The 25543-nt window shown below is 38.2% G+C and overlaps 1 protein-coding gene and 1 non-coding gene across 4 annotated transcripts in view; one reads left to right on the top strand and one right to left on the bottom strand.

Moving 5' to 3' along the window:
- DPYSL5 (dihydropyrimidinase like 5) overlaps positions 1 to 25543 on the top strand; it is a 1161038-nt gene that overhangs the window by 992620 nt on the left and 142875 nt on the right. The window lies entirely within an intron of this gene.
- Positions 875 to 947, bottom strand: TRNAV-CAC. The gene has a single exon. It is a non-coding gene; the product is annotated as a tRNA-Val (tRNA).

Raw genomic sequence — 25543 nt, 5'->3', positions numbered from 1 at the left:
TGTCTTGGAGGAGTCTATTTCAAGTTGACAGTATTTCTGCTAGAAGAATGTCTGAAATACAGAAGCTATATGTCTTAGTCCCTGACCTGGTCTTAAATAAGGGTAGAGTACTACTGCAAACTGATCATTCCTTTATACCTAAAGCAGCCACTGAGAGAAACCTTAATTCATTTGTTTTCCTGTTCTACTTGAACAAAGGTAAAAAATAATTTACTTATGTATTTATATATTTGTTTACCTATGCAGAACATTTATCCAACATGGACATTTTCAGGATCAGCCTGGGTAACAAAAAAATAAATGCATACATGAACAGCAAGAGTATACATAAAATAAAAAAATGGGCAAATAACATAGTATAGCAAATAATCAAAACAACTTGAAGGAAGTATGTAATACAGGATGTCCACAAACTGCTTGTATTTCATGTGTTCAGACCAAACTCAGTCAGAAAAAATTCACAGCACTTTTTCTGATTGTCAAGTAAAAGATATTGGTGCCAAGGTTACTTTGCCTAAATGGCTTACTGACTGTATTAGGTTCTATTACCAAAATAAATAAGTAAAATAAATAAAGACAGTGCCCTTTATATTTGCAATGCATTCAAGTGGAACAATGGCTACCTCTCAGGTATTTTTCAACAATATAGCCTTAAATGATAATAGTTCATTTGTTTCATGCACTTTACCCTTTTGCAAAACAGTATTAACTGGATGTGATCTTGATCTCTGGGTCTACGTGCGATCAGAAGTTATATTAACATGATGGTCACCCAGGAGGATAAGCCTGGATCTGTGCCTTGTAGGTTGATGGAGATGGACCTTCTCATTAACAATTATAAAAGTTATGTACTTACCATAATGATATGGGATAATGGTTCCACTGGGGATCGAACCCAGGACCTTCTGCATGTGAAGCAGACGTGATAACCACTACACTACAAAACCTGCTCTTGTTACTCATGTTACTCAATGTTACTCATTGAAAGATTTATAATGAAATCTCAAAAGGGGGACTGTGTTTTTATCACTGATTTATAACACTTCCTCCCCCAACAGTTTAGAATCATGCAGGAAACTACTCAGCATGAAGATATAGCTGTGCATGTGTCTTTATAGCTAGACGCACCAGCTAAATACATTTTCTAGTTGGGGTCATCAAAGGATCCATAGGATCATAAGAACATAGGAAATATAAGGCAACTGAGTCGCAAGACATTTATACCTTTCTACTACCCACCATCATGCTGTATCCCTTCTCAAAAGGAACAAATCAGGTCATTCCTGGAATAAATGTATGGGTACTCATCCAATCATCCAAGCTTAATTTGGATATTAAGCTGCCACTTTGTTAAAATTTCAAAGTAAGTTTTTTTCTAGAAGTATGGTAGGCATTGGGTAATAAATTTGCTTCTCTAACACATTTTATTTTATGTACTGGTGGAGATTTACGTCCCTAGTTCTGGTATTAGTGTAGCTATTTGACTTGCAAAGATACAGGAGACCAAGGTGGATGATGTCCCTAATGGCTTGGTAATGAAAGGCATAGATCACCACACTAGATCCTGTAAGAAGCTGAGTAAAGGGATAGCACAAAGAATACAGTTGATATAAAAAGTTTACACACCCCTGTTAAAATGCCAGGTTTTTGTGATATAAAACAGAGACCACAGTAAATAATTTCAAAACTTTTCCCACCTTTTAATGTGACCTATAACCTGTACAAAATATGAAAAATAAAAAATGTACAATAAGCTGGTTGCATAAGTGTGCACACCCTTTAATACTTTGTTGAAGCACCTTTTGATTTAATTACAACATTCAGTCTTGTTGGGTAGGAGTCTATCAGCCTGGCACATCTTGACTTGTCAATATTTGCCACTCTTCCTTGCAAAAGTGCTCGAAATCTGTCAGATTGCGAGGGCATCTCTTGTGCACAGCCCTCTTCAGGTCACCCCGCAGATTTTCTATTGGATTTAGGTCTGGTCCTGGTTGGGCCATTCCAAAACTTTAGTTTTCTCTGGTGAAGCCATTCTTTTGTTGATTTGGATGTATGCTTGGGGTCATTGTCATGTTGAAAGGTGAAAGTCCTCTTCATCTTCAACTTTCTAGCAGACACCTGAAAGTTTTGGGCCAAAAGTGACTGGTATTTGGAACTATTCATAATTCTCTCCACCTTAACTAAAGCCCCAGTTCCAGCTAAAGAAAAGCAACCCCAAAGCATGATACTGCCTCCACCATGTTTTACCGTGGGAATGGTGTTCCTTTGGTGATGCAAAGTGCTGTTTTTGGAATTATGGCCAAAAAGTTCAACCTTGGTCTCATCAGACTATAACACGTTTAAAGTGTTGCAGTGCATAAACAATATCATAATACAGACAGAGACAAAATAATGTTTGGTAGTTTACAGAATGTAAATTTAAAGTCTATGCTACATTGTAAAAGTGACAACACAGTTAAAATTCAGATCTTATGTATAAAAGAGTACATTATGTAATCAGTTTGAGACTGTATATGTTCCGTACGGAAATGATAGTTTGCCAAGCACATCAGCTCAGATTACAGCCAGCCTAGCAAGCTGAATTAAAGAAAGTGCTATCCATTTAATGCATTTACAGTTTTACTATTTATCCAAAAAATTGTAGACAGTAATAATAAATTCTTGCAGCATTCAGTACTTAACGAAAAATTAAATGATGTCAGCTAAAGAAATGGTTATGGTAGGACAGTGGGTGGAGTTTCACTCACAGAACAGTATGTTAAAAATCTTAGGGTCACGAGACAAAATGTAAAAAGTTCAACAGTTAAAATTGATTTTATATAGGTACAAAAATGCATAGTGAAACATTACTACTTAATTTAATTTAAGATTATCAGTTTGCTTACAGACTTGCAAAGGTTTATTAGCAGCAAATGTTTATTTCATGCAGAAAAATGTAAATAAGTTTGGGGCAATAAGCAATGCTATCAGTTTATCAGTTTATAATTGTTAAAGCTGCAGATGTTTCTTTCATGCAGAAAATGTAAATAAGGTCAGGACAACAAGCAATACTATCAGTTTATAATTGTTAAAGATGCAAATGTTATTTTTAAGGATCTAATACTAAATACAATCAAGAACTTTACTCACCCAACCTTACACAAGAGATAAAAAAGAGGTTTAAAGGCCTAACGATAAAAAGCTCCAAATAGACCAGCAAGGCAGCACAGAGTTCAATATATTTATTAAATACTGATGAATGAAACAAACTAGTTTCGGCCAACAGCCTTCTTCAGTGTAAAACAGTATAATCAAGTTCATTTGAATCATCCTTTAAATACATATCAAGAGCCAATCAAAAGGTTGAGCCCATGAATACTGATAAGTATGAAAATTATTTGTAATACATGTTTGGGGCATTTAAAGTAAATCATATAGATATACAATAAAAATTGGTATATATACTCGGGTGAGGTCCATCCATAACATGAAAAAGTAACCAACAAGTTACTTGCATAAAACAAAACAAATTATTAGTATATTCTAACAAATTTAATAACAATATATTCATACTTAGAATTGGTTTTTATTATGCCATATTGGAAGAGCCTCTATCACAGGCTATTCAACAGTTCTTGGTTAGTGAAACCATAGATAAAAAATATCAGATACTGACGTTCAAAGGACTCAGACATACTATGTCATAGAGGAGCATATGTTAGACCAAATAAATTTGGTATACATGAAAATGTATATATATATAGAGATTGGTAGTGGGCAAGGCAAATAATAAGCATAGAACAAAAATTAGATCAACAGTAATGAGAATAGCAGCCTGAACATGATGGCTTTCACACTTGTCCACCATAAACATGACACCTATTATGTATCTGTCCAAGACAAGATAAGGGGCACCCAATAAATGCAAAAAATCAATATTAAATAATACGATTAATTATTATTATGTTCTAACTTCTCAATCTGGAATGTATTCATGCTTAGGATCTAATTAGTCTTCCCATGTTGAATGAAACACCCACGTGCTTATAACAGTTTGGAATTGACAAACCCATGGCTATTAAATGACTATTATAGATATTGGAAAAATTTCTGCATGCTGTGTCTTAAGGAGCATATATTTGACAGCTACGGTGTATCTATCCACATATATATATCAGTATTGGTCAGTTATTATATATAACTTATAATGGACATGGGATAACTATTATAGATATAGGAAAAATTTTTGCATGCTGTATCTTAAGGAGCATATATTTGACAGCTACGGTGTATCTATCCACATATATATATCAATATAGGTCAGTTATTGAATATAACTTGTAATGGACATGGGATACAATGAAAAAGGATCAACAATACTAAAATCTACAGCCTGAACATAAAGGCTTGCACATTTCTTGAAAAAGTGATGAGGGCTGTTATGTCTCTAGTACACCTATATAAATGACACCATTTACAAACCATAAAAAGATGAAGAAAAAACTAACAATATATCTGATTCCAACTTAAATTTTTTGAAATCTTAACACCCTGTTCAATATTGAGCCAGGATGTTTTAACATTCATAATCTTAAACAAATGTAAATGGGAGACCAATGAAAATTCCCCACTTGGTGTCCTATAGTTGAAGGTACTAATACTAACTCAATATATTCCCTACAAGTGATCATTTAGTCCCGGGTAAAATAAAGCCCCCAGTGTAATAATCCAGTGTTTCTCCTTTCGATCCAATAGCCCATGCCAACCTTGTTTGTTTGTTCTGTCCCCAGAAATGCGGTCAATGACCATAAAAGTGAATCTCGCTTGGGAGTGTTTTAATGTGTGTTGATATAGGGCACTGGTCTCCTTGTGGTTTTTGATATCACTGCGATGTTCGTTCATTCTAAATCTTAAGGCTCTGGAAGTTTGTCCAACATAGAATCCCCCACAGTAGCAAGAAGCCAAGTACACCACCCAGTCGCTACTGCAGTTTCCAAAGATCTTAATATCAAAAACTTTACTAGTATTACGACTGGTAAATGCCTTGGATTTCAGCATATATTGACAGGAACCACAATGGCCACAGGGGAACGATCCAATGAGTTCATCACCATGAAGTGTCAGTTGTTTGTGAGTAGTCCCCCCACTTGCCATATGTTTAAAGTGTGAAAAGTAGGAACCTAGGGTCTTACCACGTTTATATGAGAAAAGACAACGGGGTCCCAAAAAACTTCGCAGCTTATCATTGGCCAATAAAATGTTCCAATGTTTATTTATGATGTTTCTAATCATATTGATATTTCTGCTATAAGTGGTGATGAACCTAACACTTGTGTTAGAAGAAGATGGATTTTTGTTTTTATTCTTATATTGTAGTAAGTCGTCCCTCGCAAGACGATTAGCTCTACTCTGAGCCGACAGAATATCAAATCCATCATATCCCCTGTTAATAAACCTCTGACTGAGATCCCTACTGGCCAGTTGATATTCCTCCATGTTGGAACTGAGACGTTTGATACGTATAAACTGGGATATTGGAATACTCCTGATTGTGTGGCGGGGATGTAAACTTGATGCATGTAACAGGGTGTTATATTGCGGGTACTTGCGGAAAACCCTCGTAGACAAAGTATTGTCTGGGTTCCTGTACACTGTGACATCCAAAAAATTGATGGACTTTTTATCAAAAGTCACAGAAAATTCAAGTCCCCAGACTTAAAATGGAACATTTTATTGGCCAATGATAAGCTGCGAAGTTTTTTGGGACCCCGTTGTCTTTTCTCATATAAACGTGGTAAGACCCTAGGTTCCTACTTTTCACACTTTAAACATATGGCAAGTGGGGGGACTACTCACAAACAACTGACACTTCATGGTGATGAACTCATTGGATCGTTCCCCTGTGGCCATTGTGGTTCCTGTCAATATATGCTGAAATCCAAGGCATTTACCAGTCGTAATACTAGTAAAGTTTTTGATATTAAGATCTTTGGAAACTGCAGTAGCGACTGGGTGGTGTACTTGGCTTCTTGCTACTGTGGGGGATTCTATGTTGGACAAACTTCCAGAGCCTTAAGATTTAGAATGAGCGAACATCGCAGTGATATCAAAAACCACAAGGAGACCAGTGCCCTATATCAACACACATTAAAACACTCCCAAGCGAGATTCACTTTTATGGTCATTGACCGCATTTCTGGGGACAGAACAAACAAACAAGGTTGGCATGGGCTATTGGATCGAAAGGAGAAACACTGGATTATTACACTGGGGGCTTTATTTTACCCGGGACTAAATGATCACTTGTAGGGAATATATTGAGTTAGTATTAGTACCTTCAACTATAGGACACCAAGTGGGGAATTTTCATTGGTCTCCCATTTACATTTGTTTAAGATTATGAATGTTAAAACATCCTGGCTCAATATTGAACAGGGTGTTAAGATTTCAAAAAAATTTAAGTTGGAATCAGATATATTGTTAGTTTTTTCTTCATCTTTTTATGGTTTGTAAATGGTGTCATTTATATAGGTGTACTAGAGACATAACAGCCCTCATCACTTTTTCAAGAAATGTGCAAGCCTTTATGTTCAGGCTGTAGATTTTAGTATTGTTGATCCTTTTTCATTGTATCCCATGTCCATTACAAGTTATATTCAATAACTGACCTATATTGATATATATATGTGGATAGATACACCGTAGCTGTCAAATATATGCTCCTTAAGATACAGCATGCAAAAATTTTTCCTATATCTATAATAGTTATCCCATGTCCATTATAAGTTATATATAATAACTGACCAATACTGATATATATATGTGGATAGATACACCGTAGCTGTCAAATATATGCTCCTTAAGACACAGCATGCAGAAATTTTTCCAATATCTATAATAGTCATTTAATAGCCATGGGTTTGTCAATTCCAAACTGTTATAAGCACGTGGGTGTTTCATTCAACATGGGAAGACTAATTAGATCCTAAGCATGAATACATTCCAGATTGAGAAGTTAGAACATAATAATAATTAATCGTATTATTTAATATTGATTTTTTGCATTTATTGGGTGCCCCTTATCTTGTCTTGGACAGATACATAATAGGTGTCATGTTTATGGTGGACAAGTGTGAAAGCCATCATGTTCAGGCTGCTATTCTCATTACTGTTGATCTAATTTTTGTTCTATGCTTATTATTTGCCTTGCCCACTACCAATCTCTATATATATATACATTTTCATGTATACCAAATTTATTTGGTCTAACATATGCTCCTCTATGACATAGTATGTCTGAGTCCTTTGAACGTCAGTATCTGATATTTTTTATCTATGGTTTCTCTAACCAAGAACTGTTGAATAGCCTGTGATAGAGGCTCTTCCAATATGGCATAATAAAAACCAATTCTAAGTATGAATATATTGTTATTAAATTTGTTAGAATATACTAATAATTTGTTTTGTTTTATGCAAGTAACTTGTTGGTTACTTTTCATGTTATGGATGGACCTCACCCGAGTATATATACCAATTTTTATTGTATATCTATATGATTTACTTTAAATGCCCCAAACATGTATTACAAATAATTTTCATACTTATCAGTATTCATGGACTCAACCTTTTGATTGGCTCTTGATATGTATTTAAAGGATGATTCAAATGAACTTGATTATACTGTTTTACACTGAAGAAGGCTGTTGGCCGAAACTAGTTTGTTTCATTCATCAGTATTTAATAAATATATTGAACTCTGTGCTGCCTTGCTGGTCTATTTGGAGCTTTCTACTTGGTTTGGACCGTGCATCCTCTCGGGCATAGGACTCGGTACATTCTAACGATAAAAAGGACACTTCAACACTAAAGCAGGCCTTCCTTTACCCCATCAACGAACGGGACAATGCAGAGTAAAATTTGACAAGAGCTGTGGTGCAGAAGTTGACTGTCTGTGTGCTTCAGTTATTTCTTCAATGTTTGTTTAAAGTTAAAATGTTTGAGTTAAAGCAGGTATGTGTGTTTCACTTATATAACAATACTAGTTTCAGTTTATGTTTTTATCAATATTCAGACAATATTGACAAAAAACAGATTTCAGTTCATTTCTTATGTGTTCATGTAACACTGTCAAAATGTTATCATGTTTTCAGACAATTGTACAATAGTACTAGTTTTCAGTCTGTGTTCAGACAATCAAAATGTTCTCATGTTTTCAGACAGTTGGACAATAGTACTAGTTTTAGTTTAACTATGTTCAGATAATACTGACAGAAAAACATATTTCAGTTAATTTTCCATCTGTGTTCATGTAACACTGTCAAAATGTTCTCATGTTTCAAATAATTTGTCAACTACTAGCCTTTAGTCTATGTTCAGGCAATAATGTTATTTTATTTATTTATTTATTATTTTATTTTACATTTGTTAACCGGGAAAATCCAGCTATACCAGGTCCATTTTCAGTGGATGCCCGGGGAGAAAAGCTCCACAATTAACATATAGTCAGTTGTTAATGCAATGAGAAATATACAAAATGAAAAGACAGATTACTTACAAGCAGAGACATTCAATAATTTGTTTTCAATATTTTACAGGCGTTGCAGGATTGAAATATTGTTAGATTAACATTTACAAATAGGTAGAATAGACATGACTACATGTGTTATTTTTAACTAGTTTAAGACAGTTTATATTTATAGTAAGTGTACACTGAAAGAAGTACAATGACCAGTGTGACTTATTATAAGAAGTATGTATATCTATGTGAGTACAATAGTGTACATTCTAGTTGGAGTTGTTTGGAGGAGGAGAAGAAAAGGTATAGTGATTGTCAAGTGATACATGGGCATACCCAAGTTGTCCTGAGATGTGATTTGTAGTTTTTTGAAATTTGTGTTTGTTGTTGTGGAGGCTATATTAGTGGGGATATTGTTCCATTTTTTTGGCTATTATGTGGGAGTATAGGGCTTTACCTGCAGTGTTGTTAGCAGTTGTAATACTGAGGAGAGGTTTATTGGATGAGCGGAGAGGGTAACTGGAAGAGTGGGAGGTTAATAGCTGCTTTAGGGCTGGAGTTTTTTTCTGGGAAGTTTCTGATGTTAAAGGCACAAGTGAGTTGTTGGTAAGTTAGTAAGTGAGGAAATTTAAGCCACTGAATTTCTTTTAGTATTTGGCAGTGATGGGTTCTAAAATGAGAGTTGTTGGCAAATTTGGCAATTTTGTTATTGCATGACTCTAACTTGTCCAGATCTGATTTTCTAGTATGGGTTAGGATTGGTGCAGCATAAGTAAGTGTTGATAAGAGGTGAGTTTGAGCTTTTCTTGCTTTATCTGTGAGATAGTTTTTGTGCCTGTAAAGGGTTTCCATTTTTTTATGAACTTTCTGGATGGTTTGTGCTATATGTAGATTGAAAGATAGGTTGTTGTCTATTTCAACTCCTAGGAGCTTTGTGTGGGTAGATGGAAAGAGACAGATGAGACAGAGAAAGTAGAGGGGGGCGATTTTGTTTTATTAAGGGTGAACAGGAGAAGTTTGGTTTTATTGGGGTTGAGAATGAGTTGGATATCAGTGATCCAAGTTTCAATAGCAGAGAATGATTCTTGGGCTAGTTGTTGTAGGGTATTGACAGATGGGGCTCCGCAGATGAATGCAGAGTCATCTGCGTACTAAATTAGTGAGGTTTGCTTGGAGGAGGTGTGTAGATTATATGTAAAAATAGAGAAGAGTAGTGGGCCTAATATTGAGCCTTGCGTTACTCCTATGGAGTTGGGGAGAGGAGGGGATAGCTCATTTTGCCATTGTACAGATTGTTGTCTGTCTGATAAGTAGCTTTTGAACCAGGAGCTAGTAGGACCATGTCAAATGTTTTGAGAGGTCTAAAAAGGTAGCAGATACATAGTTGTTGTTGTTTCTATGATGATTAACCAGATTGGTGAAGGAGAGAAGGGCAGTAGTTGTGCTATGGTGAGGGCAGAATCCATGTTGGGTGGAGGAGAGAAGATTGTTTGTATTCAAGAATTGCATGACTTGCGAGTCTATGCATTTCTCTAGGAGCTTACATAAGGGGGAAAGAATAGCTATAGGCCGATAGTTGGAAAAGTCGTAAGATTTACCACCTTTGTGAAGAGGTATAATGTAGGATATTTTCCATAGTTGTGGTACATAAGCTTCCTGAATGGACCTGTTTATTAGGGTTGATACTGGATATGATAGGGAGTCCGCTGCTAGTCGTAGGAAGTTTGCAGGTATATTGTCTGCTGCAAGTGTGGTAGTTTTAGTTTGAGGTGAAGTTTTTTAATTTTAGATGTAGGAACAGGTGAGAGAGAGAAGGATGGTTGATTGGTAGAGCTGCTAGGAGGGTTCCCAACAGTTGTGGCTGGTGAGTTATTAATGTTCGTTAGTTGGTTGGACAGAGTTTGAATTGAGTTTATGAAATAACAGTTAAGCTGGGAAGCTATATCTTTGCTGTTAGTATTGGAGGAGGTAGGTGTGGGGGTAGCAATTGTGCCGGGTTTTAGTAGGGAGTTGATACTATACCAAAATTGTTGGGGATTTTTTGAGTGTTTATTTTGGAAACCTAAGAAGTAGTTTTGTTTTTCTAGTTTAGCTAGTTTTTTGGCTAGATTCCTAAGTTGTTTATAATTTTGCTTGGTATGATCAGAGTTTGTTTCCATTGCTTCCAGGCCTTGTCTCTGTTTTTTAGTGGGACTCTTATGTCCTTACTTAACCATGGAGCATAGTTTGCTTTGGGTTTTATCTTTCTTATTGGTGCAATGGAATTTAGAACTGAGATAAACATATTATTAAAATAGTCTACTACCTGATATAGGTGTAGGGTTCTTATAGGCTGCCAGTTACATTGCTTTAGAATGTTGTTTAGGTTGTCTGGGGTTAAGTTACGATCATCCCTGATGTGTCTGTAGGTTATGGGTTTAGGAGTAATGGCTCGTTTCCTTAGGAGGAAGGTGGGGAGATGGTCACTGAGAACATCAGGTAAGCATCCAGTCTGATAGTGATGTTTGGGGCTATTCACTAGTGTCCAATCAATAATGGTTTGTTTTTGGACTTTTTTTGTCTATTCTGGTGGGCTCTTGAATTAGTTGGGTGAAGCCATAAAGGTTAATTTGGTTAGTGGGGTTGCTGGAGTTGCAGGTTTGCCAGTCAATATTGAGGTCGCCTAATAAAATTGTTCTTGAGGGGAGTTATGATTCAGCCATTGAATGATTTCTTCTATGGCTGGAGAGTTATTTCCAGGAGGAATGTAGCAGCAAAGGCTGTTAATTATTTTATCATTGTTTATTGGTAGGATAGAGCCTATGGTTTCAGCATTTTGAAATGTTGGCAAAGGGGTATGAAATGACTAGAGGTTTATTTTGTTTTTGAATAGAATTGCGACTCCACCACCTTTCCTATTTGTTCTGTCTAACCTTAAGATATTGTAACCTGGTGGTAGGATTTCATCGCTAGGGATATGTGGTTTCAGTCAGGACTCAGTAATGGTTAGAATGTCAGGAGAGTAGTGAATAAGAAAAGCATGTAGATCCTGGAGTTTATTGGACATACTTCTAGTATTGATATTAATGATTAGTAGATCAGTTTGAGCTCTATTGGGGAGGTCAGTGAAGGAGGGCCATGGGTTTGGGTGTATGTCACCAGCGATAAGGAGTATTTTGCTGAGTTTGAATAGGTTCATAGGTTCATAGATTAGTACTAAGCTAACTGCCCTTGCAAGCCATTTTAAGCCTAGCCAATTATCCCTTGTGAGACTCAAACCCTGCACCTTGTGTTTGTAAGGCAAACACCTTAACCATTAGGCCACCCTCCCAACCCTGTGTGTGAATGTGTGTTTGATCGCATAGGTTAGGTTTGAGAGGAATACATAGACTGCTTTCTTGTTGATAGTTGTAGATGGTTGGGTGTTAGGATTGTGTAGCATAATACTATTGTTAAATAGTGTTGGACAGACTGTAAAATATATGTGGGAGTTGGTGTGTTTTACAGTATGTGTTGTGTGGAATGAGGTGCTGTCTAGGGGTAAGCTAGTTTGTATGGATGTAATGTAGGACAGGGAAGTGAGGGCTAGTAGGAGCAAGGGTAACAGGATTTGCATTGTAGTTTATCTTGGAAAGGTTTAAGTAGTGTTTGTTGTTGTGAGGTGGTGGTGGGGGTGTGGTTTGTAAATTCTAATATGGGTATGGGGTTTAGGTAGGAGGTACTGAGAAGTAGCTAGGACAGATGATTGGAGCAGGAAGTATGTCAGGTGACTATGGAGAGGTATAAGTTTAGGAGTAGTGGGGGTGGGTGGGAAGTGAGGGTAGGGTAAGGTATGGGGATGGGAGTGGAGAGAGCCCGTAGGGCAAACAAAGTGGGTACAGACCCCAGCAGATGTAAGCCCCAAAAAAGTATCAGTGATTGGAGGTGAGGGCAGGACACTAATAGTGTTGTAGCGACTGCTGATAGTATGTAATTTAACTTAGTAGATAGGCAAGAATATAAGGATATCACATAAGGTAGACTTAATCAGAGGGGTTGCTAGACCTGGAAAGGGCACTGTTATGATGGCTAACACCAAAATACCTTAATTAGGTTGTTTTAGGTGCTGGAGAATCAGATAAATATTGTGTAGGTTTGCTGCCACCTACTGGGGAAATTGGGTCATCCCTGCGAGTGTGAATGCTGTCGGGGCTCAAGTAGACATTAACTAAATGGAGTTTAATTACAAATTCTGTAGCACAGGGAGATTGATTATTTTATTAGTATAAATAATCACAGGTGCTTACATGTACTTAATAGCACTGAGCATGCTATCTGGGAGACTAGGACCACTGCTAAGCCATATTCACCAGGCTGATTGCTTTCCTGGGCAGGAGGGAGTTTAGACCATGCTGAATGCACTTAATAGCACTGAGCATGCTTTCTGGGAGACTAGGTCCACTGCTAAGCTATATTCACTGGACTGATTGCTTTCCTGGGCGGGAGGGAGTTTAGACTGTGCTGAATGCATTTAATAGCACTGAGCACGCTTTCTGGGAGACTAGGTCCACTGCTAAGCCATAATCACTGGGCTGATTGCTTTCCAGGGTGGGAGGGAGTTTAGACCATGCTGAATGCACTTAATAACACTGGGCACGCTTTCTGGGAGACTAGGTTCACTGCTAAGCCGTATTCACCGGGCTGACTGCTTTCCTGGGCAGGAGGGAGTTTAGACCATACTGATGGTGTACACACAACACGTTGGGAGTGGAGTCCATTCTAGTGGATGTATGGCCTTAGAGCCTAATAATAGTTTGGTTTTCAGAATATAACATGTACCAGTTTCAGTTATGTTTTTATCTGTGTTTAGTTAATACTGGCAAAAGATATTCTTTTAGTTTAGTTAGTTTTCAGAATATAGACAGCTATTTTTAAATGTTCCATATATGCTAATGTAAATTTCAGTCAGGATTCAGAATAAAACATTCATACTCAGTTATGTGTTCGGTATAGTACATTTCAGTCAAATCTCAAAATAAAAAAATAATACTCAGTTTCTTCACATTATTCAGTCATTAGTTTAAGAGTAAAGTACAGAATGACATTATTTAGTCATTAGTTAAGGGTAAAGTGAATTATTTTTTACAGGCTTATTAAAATAAGTTATCTAAATAATAGGGAGTAATAGTTATTTAGTATACTTGAAATATAACATGGCAGGCTTAACATAAAATGCAAAGGTATATATCTAAAATACAGAAAGCATAAGTTTAGTAAACTATTAAAATAAGTTATCTAAAGAATAGGTAGTAATAGTTATTCAGTGCAATCAAGGCATAACAGGGCAGGCTTAATTTGTTAATTAGTTTACAGATTACAGTGCATTTTACATAATTATTGTACATTAGTCAGAAATTAAAAGGACACTAACAGACAATGCAAAGGTATAAACTTGAAATACAGAAAGTATAGATTTTAGTAAACTATTATAGCTCATAAATGTTTATAAAAGTTAAAAAAGATAAGTAGAGCAAATTTAAATAAAAATTTATAGGCACAAGTTAACACAAAATATGATAATTATGCTTCAAGATGACTTATAAAGTTATTTTTTTTTTAGTAAAAATTTCAATTAGTCTTCAGAAAATACCCTTCATGGCTGATAGGCTATGCAATGAAAACAAACAGTGCAGTGTTTAAATATGTAAATCTATAAACAACAGGAAAATGATTCATTTATTTAAAAGAAAGAGACATCATAGTACACTAAGACATCAGTTCATAAGGTAAAAAACATAGATAATAAACAGTGTAACTTTACCATTACAGCATACAGAAATATAAAAAGATAGGCAGGTTTAACAATTCGTACTCTGTCTAACTTAAATAAATATTCACAAAGACAGGTTAATCAGCTTTAAAAACCACAGAATTAAAAGGCACTCATTTTCTGAATAATGTACAGGTTTTAAATATATCACTCATACATCAAAACTTAGGCTTAAAGACTCTAAAGCCTATAAATCTAGGTGATATAAAAGTAGCATCTATATCATATTATCGTACGATGTAAATAGCGAAAGCTATTTCATTGTACCGATAATATCGAAACAACAAAATATCGAACAAACAGAACAGCCAATTTTTTCCCAGGGAAAAAATGCACTACTCTGTAAAAAAATAAACCTAAACACAAATTTAAGTGGGGGGCTTTGCCCCACACCCCCATGTGGGGAGCTGTTGCCCCCCACACCCCATACTTAAAAATACCAACTCCGAGATCGCACCATAGTGGAGGAATTGGCAAAGTCCCGAAGACGGCCCACTGAATTTTTTCCCTGTGAAAAAATTCGATGTTCCGTGACTTCACTATTTTGCCATTTCGACAGTATCGGATCGACTAAATAGCATTCGCTATTTAGTCCATTCGATAGCGTCATATAGACCCTAAAAATCAAATCATAAAGTTAAGGGACTTCAATCCAAACAGGCCATAAATGCTCAACTGACACCTAGTGGTCAAAGTAAAATTGCACGTTTACCAAATATTTTTTTTTTTTTTCAGATTATGAGTCAGGTAGCATAAAGCTGTATACAGTAGTTAGCAATACAAATGTAAGGTAACTACAGAAGTAGGTCCCTGTAGACTTTCTTCAGGGACGTTGGGGTAACTGTTAGATTAGGGCCTTCCATTTTAAAGTAGTTATTAGACATTAGACAGGCTAAAGGGGTAAAATAAACTGTTTCATTTATGCATAAAAGACAGTTAAGCAGAAAGAAAAATAACCTTGCTGGTCAAACATGAGAGACAATTTATTTGAAAGGAAAGATAAGCATAAAGTGGGAAAAAAATACAGAAATACAGAATGTTCTTTTCTCAAGGGAAAGATACAATCTTATCAGCTACAGAATGTTCCTTAATGGAATGTTAAATAAAGCACATACAACACCAAGCCTAGAAACCGAGGGAACCAAGGCTAAGAGGGCATGTAAAGCATCACAGGGTTTTGGTATTATTAAAATATACTTCATTTTTAGTTAGGAAAGTCAGTTAAGGTTAGTTAGTTCATTTGACTTCTTATTACAGAGAAGATTACAAACACTCGAGCCTGAGTCCAGAAGACAGGTCAAATAAAGACTGTTTCCATTTACATTATTCAGGACAATCAGAAGATATGTGCAGAAACCTAGAATCAGCACTGTTAATGAAGATAGTATTTGGATGTTGTGAACATCTAATAAAGTCTTATTAAATAAACTACAGTGTTTGGAGGATTCATTCTAAAAAGTACACAAGACATGGCCCATAAAGGAGAGACTGGTACCTGCTCAGCATGAGTTGGGGTAATTAACAGATAAAGACTTTCATTCTCAGTCTCATTATAGTGGTTCCAGCTAATTACAGTACAGTCTTATCAATTCTTGCATATCTCAAGAGTTAAATTAGCACTAAATGTAGTTGCTAGTATATTGGCATTGTCTACTAGGTCTGAATAGATTTTGCCATTTAGTATGAGTTTGTTCTTAGTTTTCTAGTATAACTAAAGAAGGATTTGTAAATGTCCTTAGCTTCAGATGCAGACATGAGCTCCTGGGGCTGCTTTAGTAGATCTAATAATCATTTTTAAATTCTTATTCAAATCCTGATATTTTCCTTGAATTTGGATCTTTTGTTTGCGCTAATGAGTTTTTTTTCCTTTTACTGTAGAATGTATTCATTTCATCATTTCAATGGACTACCAGGGTGGTTTGCTTTTAAATTTCCTAGTATATTTCTATCTAGCTGTGACTACAAGTTCTGTGCATTTATTTAGGTAGGTGTAAAACTCCTTTGTAAATCTGTCTGCTGAGGTCATGTCTGGTGTGATGTTGCTTTTAGTGAATATCCATACTGAGCCCTTGGGCACATCCTGCTCACCTTCATACTTTCTGAAAAGGCGCCTTCCACCTTAACTAGGTGGTTTCTGTATTTCAGCCAGTTGGCTGTCCACTTCACCATGTATAGCTCTCCTTTTTAAGACACTTAGCTTGTCTATGATGCCAGCAATGGTTATAAGGCCAGATCAAAATAAGCTCGTAAAAGATGTTTCCAAGGTGGCTGCAGTTAGATCAACAACTTAGCTTCAGATGTCCTGTGTGAAAAAAGAAGACGAGAAACAGCCAGTGATAGTGTCAACTTAAGTAAAATTAAGTTACTGACTAGTAAGTACAATATCTGGGATGCCTGCAAAGAAGAAACTAAGAGAGCCTGAAATAAAATCAACTAGAAAAGGTAAAGAGAAAAACATTAAACTAGGAAGAATCCTGCAGCTGTTCAGCAAAAAAAAAAACATTTCAAGCTCCAGCTTTGGTGCAAAACATGATTCAAGTAATCTAGAGGAAAAAATAAGTCAAATGTGCTCAGAGCTCAATAATAAAATAACAAATACACTGAATGACTATATCAACGCAAATAATAAAAGGCTGGAAAAAATGGAAGCTTTAAACTGATATTCAGATGAGCTGATAAAACTGCAAAAATCATAGGTTGAATGAAGAAAAGGCTGGCTGAGTGTGAGACTGCTCAAGAAGACATCTTTCAAAAATGGTAGAATTAGAGGACAGAGCACACAGGGAAAATCTGAGATTTTCTACTGTACCAGTGAAATAAAAAGGAACAGACTGTATTAATTTTATGAAAGTACAACTAAGCTACTGGACTGGTATTCCACAACAGGAACTGTTCATAGGTTCATACTAGGCTATCTGCCCTATGGCATTTATAAGCCTAGCCAGAGTGTGTATGGCTTTCGCCGCCCATTTTAAATGAATTTTGCTATGCCGTTTTCCGAAGTTAGTATACTGTGCCTCTGTCTAACAGTGACACGGAAGTGATACCCGGGGTAAACCTACGATCTCCCATCCACTCATCAAGATTCCTCTTGAAGAGAGTCAATGAGGGACTCTGCCTAACCTGGACTGGGATTTTATTCCAGAGTGAAAGGAGCCTCTGGGTTATGAATCTGTCCCTCCAGCATGTCCTATTTATTTCATTGCTGAGGTTCAAGTCTCTCGAGCGCGTAGCTCAATGGGATTTGGATTTTCTGAGGTGCAGCATGTCCATTAATTCTGGGTTGGACATGGCTTTATACATCAGGCACAGATTGCCTCTGAGCAGGCTGTATGCCACTGAGTAGAGCTGGAGTTTCTTTAACCGGGCAGCATATGGCATCTGTTTGAGCCCTTTGATCCTCTTGGTGAGGTACTTTTGGGGGTCTTTCCAGTTGCTGCAGGTGTCTGGTAAGGTACATCCCAAAGGGGGCATTGTACTCAATTATGGGCCTGATGAGGGATGAGTAAAGAGGCACGATGACCTCCCCTGATCAAGATGTGAATCCCTTCATGATTAGGTGGGTTATATAAAATGTTTTTCTAACCACTTTGGCCACATGGTTGTCAAATGAGAGATTGCTATCAACTTGGGTCCCCAGGTCCCTAATTACTTCTTCCGTACTTAATGGATTACCACCTATGTGGTAATTTGCGGGCACTTTGTTTTTGCCAAAGGGGATGACTATACACTTTTTGGCGTTTAGCTTAAGGCCATGGCTCTGGCACCAGTTGTCTGTTTTTATGAGGCCCTTTTGTAGGATGCTTGTGTCAGCTGGAGAGTCTATTATGGCACCCAGTTTGCAGTCATCTGCGAACTTGGTGAGCCACAGTCCTTCCGTGTTAGCCTGTACCTCCGAGAAATATATACCAAACAAGAGAGGTCCCAGGACTGAGCCTTGTGGGACGCCACTTGTAACTGGTTTGGAGTCTGACATGGCTCCAGCAATTCTAACCATGTGGGTTCTGTCCTTGAGCCAGTTTGCAACCCATCTAGTGACATAGGGGTTTATATTTAAGCTGGTGAGCTTATCTATAATGCCCGAGTGGGGTATTGTATCAAAGGCTTTTGCAAGGTCCAGGTAGGCTGTGTGGACCATCTTCCCCTCGTCAATGGCCTTGGTGACTGTTTCAAAGAAATCGACCAGATTTAAGAGGCAGGATCTTCCCTGAACAAAGCTGAACTGGGTAGGATCCAGTGTCTGTAGGTCCCCAATATCTTTATTTATGAGGTCCATGATGATCCTTTCCATAGCTTTGCAGAACAAGCTAGTCAAGCTTATGGGGTGATAGTTTCCAGGATCTGTTGAGGCACCACCTTTGTGGAGAGGGACCACTGTTGCTGTACGCCACTCTTTGGGTACATATCCTGTAGTAAGGCTGAGATTGAACAGTAGTTTTATGTTTGGGTTTAGTTCTTCTTGGAGTTCATGTAGGACGCAGCCTGGGACACCATCTGGTCCCATTGATGCTGTGTTTTCTGCTTTGGAGAGGGCGGCTCTTACCTGAGCATCTGAGATGTCAGGGGGGCAGCACTCTGCTGGGATAGATATTTGCCCTTTTGGTGGGGAAGGGGGGGAGAAGTTTGCGCTGAACCTGTCAGCTAGGATGTTGGCAATGTCTGTGGGTTCGGTGTATTTTTTGTCATTTTGGACTAATTCTGAGCATATCTGGGAATTCCCACCCAGGTTCCTAACATAACTAAAGAAAGTCTTGTGATTATCCTTAGTGTCCTGTGCAATTTTTCTCTCGAAGCTGGCCTTAGACGATTTTATGAGTGCCCGTAGTATTTTGCTAATACTGATCAGAGATGCCTTCTCTTTTTGGGATTTTGCTCTATCATGTAGTAGCTTCCTCCTCCTATTGTATAGTTTGTTTATGGCTGGGGTCCACCAGACAGGATGCCTAACTTTGGAGGATTGGGTCTTGGTTTGATTTGGGATTGAATGATCCATGCATTCCTGAAGGTGTTCATAGAATGCGTTTATAAAGGATTCTGCAGTCTGGGCCATATTTTCCACAGACCCAGGGGCTTTGAAGGATTCCACCTCGGTTTTGAGGAGTGTGAAATTTGCTTTAGAGAAGTTTTTCACTGTGGTTTTCTGGGCAGGGGCTGGGGTCAGGATGTGAATATCTAGTGAGATTAGTTTATGGTCTGATCTTACCAGTGAGGGATACACTTCTGGTCTGGAGCATAGAGTCCCCATGTTGGTGATGATCAGGTCCAGTATGTTTTCCCCTCTTGTGGGAGTGGCAACAAGTTGTTCCATAGCATTTGAGTTTATAAATTCTAGGAACCTTTGGGCTAGGGTGTTGGAGCTAGAGTAATGCTCCCAGTCTATGTTAGGGTAGAGTCACCCAGTATAATGGTGTTTGGAGAGACCTTCATATTTTCCAGTGTTCTCAGGAAGGCCGAGTGGGGTTCCTGGGTTTGGGAGGGTGGTCTGTAGCAAGCTATAAACTGGAAGGCAGTTTTACCCACTGTTAGTTGCACATGGATAGTCTCTGATGCTTCGTGCTGTGCCACCAACCTGGAGGTGTGGGTATCTTTGACGAATATTGATACTCCCCCTCCTTTTGTGGTTCGGTCCAAGTTTTGGGGCCAAAAACATGGTATGAGGTATAACTTGGTAGTGCTGGGGTGCTCTCGGGAGCCTTGAACCAGGGTTCTGTTACTGCACAGATATCGATGTTCTCCATGCTAAGGAGAGTTTCGAGTGCATGCATCTTGAGGTTTAGACTTCTGGTGTTGAGTAGCATTACTCTTAGTTTCTTATCCCTTGTGATACCTATGGAGGTGGGTTTGTCTTCTGAGCCTTGCCTAAAAAAGGCATTATGGGGGTGGCAAGAGCCTTTGCCAATATCCAAAAGCCCAGGGGTGACAGGTGCAAGCCGTCCCTAGCGAAGCATCGTGGCTTGTCGAGCATGTCATCCCATGCAGACAGGCATTGGATCCCTTTTGAATGACACCAATACTTAAGCCAATTGTTGAAATTGATCATCTTGGCTTCATATTGTGGCATCATTCTTGGTGAGGATAAGATGCTACTCAAGGTCAGGGTCATACCGGCCTGGGCTACATGCTCAGAGAGCTCCTCTATGTCTCTTTTCATGTAGTCCAGGGAGGTACGTCTCAGGTCATTCACACCAGCATGGACAATGACTGAGTCATATTTGTACTTGCCTTGGAGTGACCTAAGTGCTTGTGTTATGTGGCAGATCCTAGCGCCCGACAGGCAGCTCACCATGACCTTCTCCTTGTTCAGCCTGGTGAGTGGGACGTCAGTGTGCCTGACGATAGAGTCACCTATTACAAGTGTATCAGGTGTGTTGTTTAGCCTTAAGGGCTGTGACTGTTCGGCACACTGGCTTTGTGAGCTATGTGTTGCATGTGTTTTGTTTTGGGGTAGCGGTTGCTTGGGTGCCTGCTTTGGAGGTCTCTGCTGCTTAGGCAGATTTTTATTTAGAGCCTCCGAGTATGTTTTTGTGTGTTTATGTGTTTGGTTTGCTGTCGTTGTAGGTCTATGTGAGACTGGAATTGTAGTGAGTGTGGTTTCTTTCTCCTCCTGACTGGTTATGCCAGTACTGAGTTGAGAGAGCTTAGCCTCCAGTTTGGCTGTATGGTTGCATCTCTCACATGTGTTGGAATTTGTTGGGAGGAGGAGATGGTTGTCTGTGTACATGAGGCAGTTGTAACATTGCCTCAAGATTCCCAGATTCACCAGCTGGACCGGAGAGGAGATTGACAACTGACCTTTGGACATGCTAGAATAGTATTGGGAATTCCTTTATAATTGGAAAAAGGGCCAATGGGGAACAAAGTACTCAAGGGGAGTTTGTAAGGGTGTAGTGCTTTTAATTTTTTAGTGCTGACTTATATAATTGCTTTGGTGAGCAAGTGCCAGGCTTTAGAGTGGGAATAGGGTGTTTATTATGAGAACTAGATCAGTTCTAAGGGAAAAAGTGAAGAGCAGACTTTGTGGAGCCGAGAATGGTTTAAACCCAATTAAGTGGTGCTGCCCGATGCTGCGCTATGCGCAAAATCACGCAAAGCCACGCTAAAGCGGGTTTTATACAGGGGGACTTGAAAGAGCTAAAAATTGGCCCAAAACGGCCAATAGACTACCAGATTCTTGTGCTGGGAACATTCCTCCAGGGATAGATAGGCTGCTCCAAGCTCCCCACTGCCACTGGTGAACAAAGAAGCCTCCCTTTATCCAAGAAAGGAAATGGGCAACACAGGAACTTTCCAAAAGTCCAGAATACAGCAAAGCCTGTATTTGGACTACTCTAGGTCAGGAAAGATGAGAAACAAGGATATATATATATATATATATATATATATATATATATATATATATATATATTTTTTTTTTTTTGCAACAAACAGCAGGAAAATGCAATAAATATGTAACACAGGCTAGCACACTTGAGTGTGTAGCCTCAAAAGGTAAAAGCAACAAACAGGACAAACTTTAAAAGTGCAGGTGCAAAAACAACTTTAAACAGTTTAAAACAATTCAAGAAGCAGAAATACTTGCAGTTTAGCTAGATCGGACAGTCGCCCAGGTAGTAGCAGGAAAACAAACACTTTTATCAGGTTAGCAGTTGCTCTGCTGCTAGCACCACTCTGCAGGACCACAAGGAGCTTGGCTGAGTAGTAACAAGGGCAAAACCGTGCCAAAGTGAGTTTTATACAGGGGGACTTGAAAGAGCTAAAAATTGGCCCAAAACGGCCAATAGACTACCAGATTCTTGTGCTGGGAACACTCCTCCAGGGATAGATAGGCTGCTCCAAGCTCCCCACTGCCACTGGTGAACAAAGAAGCCTCCCTTTATCCAAGAAAGGAAATGGGCAACACAGGAACTACCAGATTCTTGTGCTGGGAACACTCCTCTAGGGATAGATAGGCTGCTCCAAGCTCCCCACTGCCACTGGTGAACAAAGAAGCCTCCCTTTATCCAAGAAAGGAAATGGGCAACACAAGAACTTTCCAAAAGTCCAGAATACAGCAAAGCCTGTATTTGGACTACTCTAGGTCAGAAAAGATGTCAAACAAGGATACATTTTTTTTTCTTTTTTGCAACAAAGACTACCAGATTCTTGTGCTGGGAACACTCTTCCAGGGATAGATAGGCTGCTCCAAGCTCCCCACTGCCACTGGTGAACAAAGAAGCCTCCCTTTATCCAAGAAAGGAAATGGGCAACACAGGAACTACCAGATTCTTGTGCTGGGAACACTCCTCTAGGGATAGATAGGCTGCTCCAAGCTCCCCACTGCCACTGGTGAACAAAGAAGCCTCCCTTTATCCAAGAAAGGAAATGGGCAACACAAGAACTTTCCAAAAGTCCAGAATACATCAAAGCCTGTATTTGGACTACTCTAGGTCAGGAAAGATGGGAAACAAGGATAATTTTTTTTTCTTTTTTGCAACAAACAGCAGAAACATGCAATAAATATGTAACACAGGCTAGCACACTTGAGTGTGTAGCCTCAACAGGTAAATGAAACAAACAGGACAAACTTTAAATTACAAGCGCAAAAGCATGCTAAAGCTAGCTTTAAAGCAGGGGGTTAGAAAGAGATAGGAAATGGCCCAAAACGGCCAATAAGCTACAGGTCACTGGGCTGGAACCACTCCTCAAGGGACAGATAGGCTGCTCAGAGCTCCCCACTCTCACTGGTGAACAAAGAAGCTTCCTCCTATCCAAATAAGGATATGGGCAACACAGGAACTATGACACAGCCCAGAGATCAGCAATACCTGAAGACTGGACTATTCTAGTTCAGTAAAGGCGGGAAACAAGGATTTTTTTTTTTTTGGCAAAGTAGCAGAAATTAGGTACAGAAACACAGTAAATGCTTTAATTCAGCTAGCGCACTTGAGTGTGTAGCGTACCAGTTAAACTAAGCAAAAACAAACTTTAAAAGTGCAAAAAACTCAGAAATACAGGCAGGAATGCAATAAAACAACTTTGCAGAGCTTATTTAGTTAAAGAAACAGAGAAGTCTATATATACAGAAAAGCAGCTAAAACACACAAACACTTCAGATGCAGTGCAACCTGGAGCACTTGAGTTGTAGCAATATTAAGGCAATGAGCTAATGACACTAGACTGGGAGGAGTGTCACAGATCAGATTTACAGTAGGGGCGGGCAACTGCAAAGCCACCAAGTATAAGAAAGACACCAATTGGGAGGGTGGGGACAATAGCCTACAGACAGTAGCACTAGAGAAAGCACAAACAGATAAAGATTTGTAAAGATACAGAATGCTTTTAACTGCAGACAAATCATTTACTTGCGCAGATTAGTTAATAGCAATAAAATACACTCAAAGACTAAAAAGCAGACAATAAAAGTGCTATATATTAATTGTTAAAAACAATAATCTGTATAAATCGAAAAAAAAAAACAGGATACTTGTATATCTCAGCTAAGAGCTGCGGTCAACAATGTATCCACTCTGCTCAGTGTGTATAGACAGAAACCCTATCAAAGTTAGGGCTTAAATACCAGAAGAACAACTTTTTTTTTTACAAGAACACAAAAGAACCAGCCCCCACTCAGCAGACTATTAACACAATCTAGCAAAGTTAAAGAGGCGTCAGCTAGAAACAATAGCCTACAGACAGTAGCACTAGAGAAAGCACAAACAGATAAAGATTTGTAAAGATACAGAATGCTTTTAACTGCAGACAAATCAGTTACTTGTGCAGATTAGTTAAGAGCAATAAAATACACATCTGTTATGCACCAAATCTGGCTATGAGAAAGCAGCCAAGACCTGTATTAATAAATATGCAAACCTACCAGCAGAAAGATCCTGACAAAACTGTGGACATAGGGAAAAGTATTAAAAGTTGGAGACAGTAGAGTGTTTGTGGAAAATGATTATTCACTGTACACCAGGCAGAACAGAAACAAATGTATTCCAGTGATCAGGGAATGTCAAGAGGCAGGTTTGAGAATCACATTGCTGTATCCAGCTGCCTACAGAATATTTTTTTCTGGGGGATCAAAGTCATTTTTGATGCAGAACAGGCTAAGGAAGAAATGCAAAAGTTTGTCAAACAAAAAAATGAGCCATTAAGCAGAAGCTGACTCTGCTTCTCATTCTTCTGATAGTAAAGCACAGAAAGAGAGATTTTACCCATGAAACATTTTCCACTGTCCATTGGAAATTGCTTGAGAGGCATAGAAAAGCATAGGAGTTGACCAGAAGAATTGGGAGTGCCATGGAATTTAACAAGAATCTGGAGTTGGTAGATGAAGATGAACAGGAAGAAAAACAGTAACATGGAAATCAGTTATATAAGACTGCAAAGCATCAGTTGCATTTTTGAAATACAGCTGTGTAAGAATAACTAGATATCCTGGATTTTTGTAGACTTTGTTAAACTTGTGAAGAACTGAAAAGCATTTGCCTCACTTTGTATCGTTACTGTTTGGAAAGACTGTGAGGGGAGGGGAAGAGAAAGGAAGAAGGCAACCATAAGAAAAACAATTTCTGTTCTTATCAGTATATCTGTGAAACTTTTTCACAATAAATAAACTAAACAGATTCCTATTTTTTCTTTTTCTCCTTTCTACTTTTTTGGTATTAAGAAATGTAGGAATTATGATGCAAGAAGAGAAGAAAAGCTGGACAAAAACATGTTTAGGTTAATAGGCTGTAATATTTGGTTTATTAGGTGGGGATGGGGTATAAAAGCACACAGATCATAATATATAGAGAGCTGATGTATTTTCTCTTACTTTTGTGTAACTGAATCTCTGGATTAAGCCCTTTGGCTTAATTTAATAACAACCCGTAAGTGGCAAAAAGTAAATATGAGAACACCAAATATAATGAAAAGTTTTAGGTTAACAATAAATGTTTCAGCTTGTCTTTCAAGATGTAGCAGAGGACTACATTTTCTGTTTTTCTCTTATGCTTCCATGGGCACAAGCTGATAATAGGGTAATAAAAGATAAAACATTGGTTTCTTCAAGGCTAAACGTTAATGATTTCTGAAAGCATGGAAGTTTTCACATGAGGGTAGTAAAGATAAAACAAAGAACAGACACCAGTTAATGTAAGTAGAAGCATGGGCAATAACATGCATCTTAGCATGGATAACCTCAATTTCAGGTTAATTTGGGCCCGTGTTAGCAGCTTTCTTTTTGGCATACATGTTCCTATTAGGTGGGTTAAGCTTTATTATTTGAAGATGTACAT

This window comes from Protopterus annectens, chromosome 2.part1 (assembly GCF_019279795.1).
Source record: "Protopterus annectens isolate FY-2018-M chromosome 2.part1, PAN1.0, whole genome shotgun sequence".
NCBI lineage: Eukaryota > Metazoa > Chordata > Ceratodontiformes > Protopteridae > Protopterus > Protopterus annectens.
The sequence above is the reverse complement of the archived record's forward strand: the minus strand, read 5'-3'. Positions and strand labels throughout refer to the sequence as shown.